We start from the raw sequence: 8,094 nt of genomic DNA on the forward strand, positions 1-8,094 counted from the left end.
AATCCTTTGAAGATACCTAAATATAATTCTTTTGAATTCCTTATCAGGGAGTTCTAATGCTGCATCTTCCTCAGGGATGTGTTTTGGGTCTGTATCCTGGTCCCTTGTTTCTCCTGCTTTATCTTGCTTCTTTGTGTGGACTGTGATGTTCTGTTGTCTCCAAGGCATTATGATGTTTTTGTGTTTATATTTAATTGGTGATCGTATGTTGGAGTGACTTGCCCATGATTTTTGTTTTCTTTGTATGTTATCTACGCAAGCAGGGTACTGTGCTGTGCTCCTCTATTCATAGTTGGCAACACTTATACACTCACCACCTGTCTCTTTTCCTGTTGTCAGCCTTTTGTATGTCCCTGCTGACCCTGGCAAATAGAGCATATTCTTAGGTCCCTGGAATCTGAATGAGAATGCTATCACTTTAAAATCCAAGATGGTTGCAACTTGTAAACATTCAAAATGGCTGTGCCCTCGGTCACTTTAAATATCTAAAATGGCCTCCACTTGTGAACACTTAAAATGTCTGCACCCTCCAGGCAGCAGAAGATCAACAGCTCAGGTTGTCTCCCTCCTTGCTGCTTCCCTTCCTAGTCTTCGGCCACCAACACAGTCGTCCCTGCAGTCTTTGGTGACCAGGGGTGATCTTTAGGTCAATTCTCAGGTCCCAACACTACTTGGAAACATTCAGACTATTGGTCCTGTCAGCATAGCTGACAGTCCGCAGCTCCAACCTTCTCTGTACTCACTGTTTTCATTCAGGTTTTTCCACTAGTTGGTGCCTAATCCACTTCTGTATAGTTCCTTTTAAAGCTCAGGGCTCCAGGATTATCTTCTGTATCTCTGTCAACTGGTTTTTCTTTTCTTTGTTGAAGAGGGTCTGTGTCACTTGTCTGCCTATTCCTCCATCTTACTGGAAGTCCATCATAGAGTTTTCAAGGGCTGAGTTTTCGGAGGTAGATTACCAGGGCTTTGTTCCAAGGCATCTCCAGGTGAATCCAAACCTTCAAATTTTCAGTTACCAGCCAGGTGCACTAACCATTTGCACCAGCCAGGTGCACTAACCATTTGCACCAGCCAAATTCTTAAGGTTACTTGGCTGTTGTTGTTATGTGCTGTTGAGTCAGACTCAACTCATAGAGACCCCTCCTTGAGTTTCTGACGTGGCATCACTATGGAAGTAGATTGCCCAAACTTCCTTCCAAGGAGTGGCTGCATAGTAAAGAAGAGTCAAATGCAGGCAGCCTGCTTCACAGTTTCTTCATTTGAATCACTGTGCTCTAGTGACTGATAGCAGTAAATCATAGCTTTGTTGGAAACAATGGGAAAGAATCTGAGTGTCTAACATCAGTGCACTTGGTTAGGTGACTTACAGGTCTGTTTCCCTCTTTTGGGGCATCTGCCTGAAGTAAACCTTGAATGTGCCTTTCTTCCATAAAAAAGGACAGCTGGTGTAGATTTGCCTAAAGGCTTTGCAGACAATTCACACTTGCCCCGATGGTATTTAAAGCTCAATTCTGGTCACAGGAAGAAGAGCCCAGGCACCTTGACATCAAACAGACCTCAGTTCAAATTCTGGCTGCACCAGATCCTAAACACTCAGCCTTTGATAAACCCCCTTAACTTCTCCCAACCTCATCTTGTGTGTCATTCAAACAGGGAAATCACATTCACTTCGTGGGGTGGTTGTGTGGCATCCCTGGCTCGCAGAAGTGCTTGGTGCCCCAGCACAGGACCTGGCACACAGGAGATGCTCGCTGATATGTGTTTGGACATGGGCTCTGCTGATTAGAGCACTGAGGAGAAGAGCTGGTGATTGTCCAAGGCAAGTGAATTCTTGGCTGCATTCAGGCGCAAGGAAGTAAGGGAAAGCCACCTGAGAACCCTGCGTTCTTGTGGCAAAGTCCTGCGAGCAGCCTTAGAACAATGTAAATAGGATAATTGGCTGTGGGAATTGACACTAGCTGGAAAAACAGACTCTGAGAAACCCAGAGACCCGAATGGCCAGGTGAAAAGTGCTCTTTCTTCTGTGGAAGGCCAGGCAGGTCTCTGGGGAACAGCCTGGTTGGACATTTGTAGGGAAGAAGCATGGCAGAAACTGTTTCTGATACTTGAGCTAGCCTCAGAGTGGACCTGTAGTTCTCCAGTTGATGTTACAGGAGTGATTGGACTCACATTTCCTGGTCAGCCCCAGAACAATCCCTGCTTCAGAGATGACTCAGCTTGGGAAAGGCCAGAGATGGTGGCCCCTTATCACAAGGGCTTGACTCACAGACTTCCAGAGGTGGAGGAAGCCTGGGAGATAAATCAGGCCCTCTCTTTGGGAAGAAACAAGAGGCCCAGAGAAAGGAAAGGACTTGTCTAAAGTCCAGCCAGCTACTAAGTATAGTGCCAGAACACTACCCCGTGCACTGCTGACTCAGAGACCAGATTTGTTGTTGTTGTTGTTGTTCTCTCTCTCTTGCATCTTAATCTGTTTATAATCTTCGTGGATCCATTTATTGAATTATGTGTCTTTGCCCCTGCATTTAGGGAGCTTACAGACATTGTGGGCCATCAAAATGTATATAATGAACCTAAGAAAGTATATATCCATTCTGTCAACAAATAGTGGCAATCCTAACCCCCAAATGCCTCTTGAATCCATGTCCATTTTCCCAGTTCAGGATCATCACCCCTTCTCCGGATCTTCACAGCTGTCTCACTGAAATCCTTTCATTGCTGCTTCTCCTCAGACCCTTTTTTCAACCCTGAGACCAGAATCCCTTTTCAAGGAAACTTTTCAATGGCTTCCTTGCTTGCTGAAAAAACTCAACCTTCTCAGGAGAGCGTTCACGCCTCTTATAATCTGAGCACACCTCAGCTTGCCAGGCTGCTGTCACATGATCCTGCCCATTTGTTGGTGATATACTTATGCCACTCTGGACAAATGCCAGGAGCTGCTCCATGCCCCCGGGCATTTATTTCTCTGCTTCCCTCTGCCTGGAGGCCCATCTCGCCCATGAACTCCATCCCTCCTACCTGAGCTCAGAAAATGTTTGCTCATCCTTTAAGCACAGCTCAAACATTCCCTTCTTTATGGAGTCCACCATCATGCCTCTCCAGGAAAACTCCATTACCCTCCCCGCTCTGTTGCTCCAACCCTCTGCACACACTTCAGTTACCACTGTCATTGTACTGAGATGAGTTATTTATTGGCCTACCTCCCAAGGGGACTGTGAGTGAGAATTTTCATGAGAGGAATCCTGTCTGTCTCATCCACTCCCAAGTGCTAGCATTGGGCCTGACACAGAATAGGTATTCAATAATATTTTCTGAGTTAATGAATGAATTATTAAACTAACATAAATGAAATTATTTATTGCTCGTCTGTTGCTCCATCAAGTAAAGTAGCTACCCTGATGTTTACCAAATCTGGAAGGTAGTTTTAGATTGGTCTGAATTAAATTATAGCCTCGGGATGATAGAGAAATACACATGGATGAGAAGGCACCAATGGTTTGAAATATGAGTCCAATATAAAAATCATAAAGGAAGATGCTTTGAAATGCAGAGGTGGCTTTGAAATGGAGCTGCTTTTCAGGTGGGTCAGTCTACAGGGCAGACTCTAGGGGAGCAAGTGCCGTTGCTGTTAGTGGTCATCAGGTCGGCCCCAGCTCATGGCGACCCACGTTGCAGAGTGCGCCATAGGATTTTGTTGGTTATACTCCTTCTGGAAGCAGTTTTCCAGGTCTTTTTTCTGTGGAGCCAGTGATTGTGTTAGAAACACCAACCACTAGGTTAGTAGTTGATGTGAATGGCTTGCACCTCCCAGGCTCTTATGATAGTAGGTATTTATTTAGATAATGAAGATGTGATGATTTCCAAATGCAGTGCAGGGAGGTCAGCTAGAATGCATTAGAAGTGGATAAATGAGTTTGATGAAAGTCAAAGTGTTGGTTGTGATATAGTGTGCTCTAGACAGTCCACTCCATCTTGCCCAGGTTTAGCAAAGGTGGCTTCTTAAAGGAGATAAACCTGGAGATAAATAAACCTTCAGCATTGCCACCAAATATTTAGTCATCATGGCTTTAATTATAATCTGATTTATGTGTATGCTGACTTTCTCTGTTTTGATTTTTATGTTAAAAATGGTAACTTTTAGGGAGACTTGAAGTTCTTGAGTCAGACTAGGTACAGAAAAGAAATGAAAGCTAGGATGTTTCAGTTAGCATTTTCATTGAGTTTAAGTGTACCCTAAGGTTACTTTGGGAACTCTGGTAGCATAGTGCTTAAGGCACTTGACTGCTAACCAGAAGGCTTGCAGTTCAAACCCACCAGCCACTCCTCGGAAGGAAGTTTGGGCAATCTACTTCCGTAGTGATGCCGCCTTGGAAACCCAAGGAGGGGTCGCTATGAGTCAGGTCCCACTCGAAGGCACACAACAACAACAACAAGGTTACTTTAATTGGGAATGAATTCTCCTAAGTCCCATCCTTATCACTAACATGTTATAAGTGTCCAGCAGAGGTGGGGGAATAGATTTATAAGACACGGATGAGAAATGACTTCAATGAATTTTTACAAATTATAATATAGTATTGTCGAAGTTTGATATTTTTAAGTCAAAAGATTTGCATCATTTATTGTTATTTTTTTTATCTGCCCACTTGAGTCTGTTTCTCAGTTGCTTGGCTAGGCAAAAGCAGACTGCGTGAAACAGTATTTCCTTCTAGTAGTAACAGCACAAGGTACTTGTAGATTTGCCATGTTAGTCCATCTTCCTAACAAAAAGGTGGGAGATGGAACTTAATAGGCCCATTTTATAGATGAGGAGTCTATAAACATTCTGAGGGGTTAAGTAATTTCTAAACGAAGTTAAATGGCACAGCTGAGAGTCAAACCTATATTTCCCATCTTAAACCTAGATTTTGCATTGCAGAGCTCTTGGGGGCAGGGAGGCTCAGAGCTCCTGAATTCCCATCCTGTTTCTACCACTTCTGCGGTTGCTTAGTTGTGTAAGTTGCTGTACTCTCTGAGCTTCAGTTTCCTCATCTGTAAAATGAGCATACTGGTACCACTCTCTTGGAGTGCTCTGAACTCAATTCAAAGAGAAGAAGGCAATAGACTGGCAAATCTAAGTAAGATTAATTGATTCCCTTTGTGTGGCTGGAACGTAGGGTGGGAGCCTGCAGTGATAAAAGTTGAAGACTTGAAGTAGGCATTCATCAAGCCATTCGAGATCTCACAGTTTCTCATCACGGTGCTATTTACAACAGCAAAAGGATGGAAACAACCTATGTGTCCATCAATGGAAGAATGGATAAACAAATTATGGTACATACACACAATGGAATACTACGCAACTACAAATAAAAGAATAACTACAAATCTGTGAAACACCTCATAACATGGATAAACCTGGAAGACATTATGCCGAGTGAAATGAATCAATCACAAAAGGACTATTGTGTGAGGCCACTACTATAAAAAGTCAAGAAAAGGCTTACACACAGAGAAAAAAAATTCTTTAAAGGTTTCTAGGAGTGGGAGGGGAAAGGAGGGTAAATTGCTATCTAGAGGGTGGATACACATTAACCTGGATGAAGGGAAAGGCAATGTACAATAAGGGGGAGGTCAGCACCCAATGACCAAGGCAAAGGAAGACACTGGGAGGAGCTCAGGAGTTAAAGGCAACACAGGTCAATGCTGCTACATACACAATCCTGCAACATCAGTGATCTATAAATGGATACATACACAGACATGCAAGCTTAACAGCTGGGAGAAGGCAAATGGGACTATACCCATCGATAGGTACAGATTCGACAGAGGATATCTCTACCTATGTATTTATATGTGCTGCAAACACATCCATGAATGTAGCAGAGCAGAGGGAGGGGCAAGCTATTAAAGCTTCTTACTCATAACCAAACATCTTGAGGGAATGAGTGGCTGGACACATGGGTTCAGGACCATAGTTTTGGAGGACACCAAGGTCAACTGGCATAATATAGTCCACAAAGACAATTTTCTATGTCCTACTTTGGTGGGTAGCGACGGGGGTCTTAACAGCTTGCCAGTGACCATTTAAGGTGCAACTATTGGTCTCTTCTTGTCCTAAGCAATGAAGAGTGAAGAAAATCAAACACATGTGGAAACAATTAATCCAAAAGACTAGTGGACCATGGGAACCTCAGCCTCCACAGCTTTGAGACGAGAAACTAGATGGTGTCCACCTGCCACCGCCAACCACTCTGAAAGGGATCATAATAGGAGATCCTGGATAGAGTAGGAGAAAAATATGGAACAAAACTCAAAATCATAAAAATGACTAGGCTGCTCTGATAGAGACTGGTGGAATCCCTAAGACTATGGCCCTTTGTCGAACTTTAAGTCTGGAAATGAACTTACTTACCTCCAGGGCTCCACTTTCAGCCAAACAATAGCCTAACAATATAAGGTGAACACTAGCACCAGGAAGGTATGTACCTCTCAGAACAATCAACCATAAGAGATCAAAAGGGCAGCATTTGTCCAAGGATAAAGCTCAAAAGGTAGGAAGGGTAGGAAAGATAGGGATGGGAAGAGAGCTGTTACACTGTGAGGACTGCATTGTTAGGATTGCAATCAATGTCTCAAAACAAAAATGGGTGAACTGTTGAATGGAAAACCAATATGCTCTGAAAACTTTCATCCAAATCACAATACAAAGTTTGTTTGTTTTAAAAAAAAAGACCTCACTTTTCACCTTGTCCCAACGGCAATGGGGATCATGGCTGGATTTTCAGTCTCGGTGGCACGGAAGCTTGCAAGAGTCTCCTCACTGCTGTCCCATTCTATGTTCTCTCCCTTCTTCAATCCAGCCTCTACAGGGCTGTCACAGTGGCACTTCTGAAACGCATCTGAGCATCCCAGTCTTCTTACTAACCTTCAGCAGCTCTGCTTTCCCACAGGATGAAAGTACAGACTATGCCGTTGCAACATTGACATTCACAGCCCTTCACCCCCTGGCCACCGTCCGCCCCTCTGGCCTCTTGTTGCTCCTGCTTCTCTAGCTCTGCAGCCCCTCTGCAGCTGCTCACCTCGGTGATGAAAGCCCCAGGACTGTTACATCTGTTTCTTGCCTTTGCACACACTGCTCCTGGGGGTGGAATATTTTGTTCTGTGTTCCTCCAAGGGATACAAACTTAATCATCTTCAAGACCGGCTCAGCCAGCTTTGCTCCCACTGTACTGTACTGCAATTATGTGTCTGTCTCTTCCATCAAAGGAGTCACCGGGTGGCACAACGAGTTAAGTGCTGGGCTACTCACTGAAAGATGGTGGTTCAAACCCCCTAAGAGGTGCCTTGAAAGAAAGCCCTGGTGATGTGCTTCTAAAAGGTCACATCCATGAAAACCGTGCAGAGTACATTTGTGCTCTGTGACACGTGGTATCTCCCGGAGTCCGAATCTACGTGACAGCAACTGTTATTTATTTATTCATTTTCTTCTTCTTCTTCTTTTAAAATCCTCCATCAGACTGTTAACTCCTTAAGAACAAAGGGCGTGACTTATTCATCTCTGTGCCTTTAGCAAGCAGCACAGTGTGGACACAGCAAATGTATGATGAACCAGCATGGGCTCCAGAGCTAGACTGCCTGAGTTCTAACCCCAGCACTGCCACTCACTAGCTGTGCGAGCTAATGTAACATCTCTGAGCGTTGGTTTCCTCATCGGTAAAGTGTATCCACGTTCCGGGGTAGATTATATATGTTGTTGTTGTTAGGCGCTGTCGAGCCACTTCTGACTCATAGAGACATTGTATACAACAGAATGAAACACTGCCTGGTCCTGCTCCATCCCCACAATCGTTACCATGCTTGAGCCCATCACTGCAGCCACTGTGTCAGTCCATCTCCGTGAGGGTCTTCTTCCCCTTTTTAGCTGATCCTCCACTTTACCAAGCATGATATCCTTCTCCAGAGATTGGTCTCTTCTGACATGACCACAGTACGAGAGACGAAGTCTGGCCATTCTCAATTCTAAGGAGCAATCTGACTGTAATTCCTCCAAGACAAATTGGTTCATTCTGTTGGAAGTCAATACATTCAATATTCTTCTCCAGCATCACAATTCAA

This window comes from Orycteropus afer, unplaced genomic scaffold (assembly GCF_000298275.1).
Source record: "Orycteropus afer afer isolate SDZICR_OR568_19922 unplaced genomic scaffold, OryAfe1.0 scaffold00320, whole genome shotgun sequence".
Taxonomy (NCBI): domain Eukaryota; kingdom Metazoa; phylum Chordata; class Mammalia; order Tubulidentata; family Orycteropodidae; genus Orycteropus; species Orycteropus afer.